We start from the raw sequence: 2,060 nt of genomic DNA, 5'->3' as shown, positions 1-2,060 counted from the left end.
TGTAAATTCCTTCTTAATTTCTCATCTTTCTAGTCTTGACGCCCTTCTTTCCTTTAAACTCTACTTTCTCTCCTAGCAACTACCACTAATATCAGATAACAAAGAACAAGTCTTTACCTACGGTCCTTTCTCTTTAAATGATTTATAGATTTGTTCTGCTCCTTAACCCCTTTTTATTTCTCCCATACCTTAACTCAAAACTCAAACTCGACTTTCCGCCTGGAACCATGGAGGCTGCCGTGGAGAAGAAAAAGAAGGTTCCTGCAGTGCCAGAAACCCTTAAGAAAAAGCGAAGGATTTTCGCAGAATTAAGGGTCAAGCGCCTTAGAAAGAAGTTTGCCAAAAAAATGCTTCAAAAGGCAAGATGGAAGCTTATCTATGAAAAAGCTAAGCACTATCACAAAGAATACAGGCAGATGTACAGAACTGAGATTCGGATGGCTCGGATGGCAAGGAAAGCTGGCAACTTCTATGTACCCGCAGAACCCAAGCTGGCATTTGTCATCAGGATCAGAGGTATCAATGGTGTGAGCCCAAAGGTTCGTAAGGTGTTACAGCTCCTTCGCCTTCGCTAGATCTTCAATGGCACCTTTGTTAAACTCAACAAAGCTTCAATTAACATGTTGAGGATTGTGGAACCATATATTGCATGGGGATATCCAAACCTGAAGTCTGTCAATGAACTGATCTATAAGCGTGGTTATGGCACAATTGATAAGAAGCGAATTGCTCTGACAGACAACACTTTGCACGATCTCTTGGTAAATATGGTATCATCTGCATGGAGGATCTGATTCATGAGATCTATACTGTTGGCAAACACTTCAAGGGAGCCAACAACTTCTTGTGGCTGTTCAAATTATCTTCTCCACGAGGTGGAATGAAGAAAAAGTCCACTCATTTTGTAGAAGGTGGAGATGCTGGCAACCGGGAAGACCAGATCAACAGACTTATCAGAAGAATGAACTAAGGTATCAACCAGGATTCTTTTTTTGTAATCTGGTCAGTTAATAAAACAGTGACTGCTTTCAAATTGAAAAAAAAAACACACAAAACCTCAAACTCAAACTCGTTCCTGTCAAGCTTACACTCTATTGTATTTCTGAGGTTGTAAATTGCATAAAAGGATGTTACCCTTCCTTCTCTCTGTCAGAGGTGCTGGTGGATTAGAACTAAGAGAGGTGATCAATGTTTGGGATAGAGCACAAATTTCTATGGACTAGGCCACCAGAACTCCCTATAAGTCAATCGTTGTTATTGTTGTATCATCAGGTCAGAACCAACTCATAGCTGACTCTCTGATGGGCTTTCAGAGGCAGTTAATCACGCAGGAGAAGAGTGCCCATCCTTCTCCTGTGGAGCATCTGATGGATTTGAACCCCGTGTCTTTGGGATTACAGTACAGCATATTGCCAGTAGGTCACCAGTGCTCATAAGTCAGCTGTTGTTGTGTATTGTAGAGTTGGAACCAACCCATAGCACAGGAGGAGATTGCCCATTCTTCTCCCATCGAGCAGCTGTAGTGGGTTTGTAGCAAAATCTTTTGCCAGGAGGCCACCCAAGCTCCCTATAAGTCAACTAGCCAATATAATTCATATATATCATTATAATCTTCTTGAACCTCAATTTTAAATAGCAATTGTGTATTTTATAAACAAGTTGATTGCCTCAAAGATTATTTCCAGATCCTGAGTACCTCTAGTGTACTGGCATGATAATTCTGTCTGGTGGTACCAAACTATTCCATGGATGTTTTATACATAGTTTATGATTTAGTCATAGAATGAAGAGACACGCACACCTCATAAGCAATATTGAGCAATGTCTTATTTTCTATCAAAAACAGAGAGTACAAAAGAAATATTCAATCACAAGAGGTCTTCCTTAGTTGAAAAGAAGTTAAGGGAAGATGGAAAACTTCCATTGGTGGGTACCCCCTTTCTTGTGAGCATGAATTTCATGGTACCAGACATGAGTACTTGCCTAGCATTGTTAATCCAGAATTAGGCTTGAGTCTTCCTCCAATCCTGATGCCATATTCTTCCTCATAGAGGCCAGCC

The 2,060-nt window shown here is 40.6% G+C and overlaps 1 pseudogene; it reads left to right on the top strand.

Annotated features, from left to right (window-relative positions):
• The first annotated feature begins 227 nt into the window (after positions 1–227).
• LOC102850664 lies at positions 228–970 on the top strand (annotated as a pseudogene).
• Positions 971–2,060: the final 1,090 nt, after the last annotated feature.

This window comes from Elephantulus edwardii, unplaced genomic scaffold (assembly GCF_000299155.1).
Source record: "Elephantulus edwardii isolate Elephantulus edwardi_28Jun2011 unplaced genomic scaffold, EleEdw1.0 scaffold00029, whole genome shotgun sequence".
Lineage (NCBI taxonomy): Eukaryota > Metazoa > Chordata > Mammalia > Macroscelidea > Macroscelididae > Elephantulus > Elephantulus edwardii.
The sequence above is the reverse complement of the archived record's forward strand: the minus strand, read 5'-3'. Positions and strand labels throughout refer to the sequence as shown.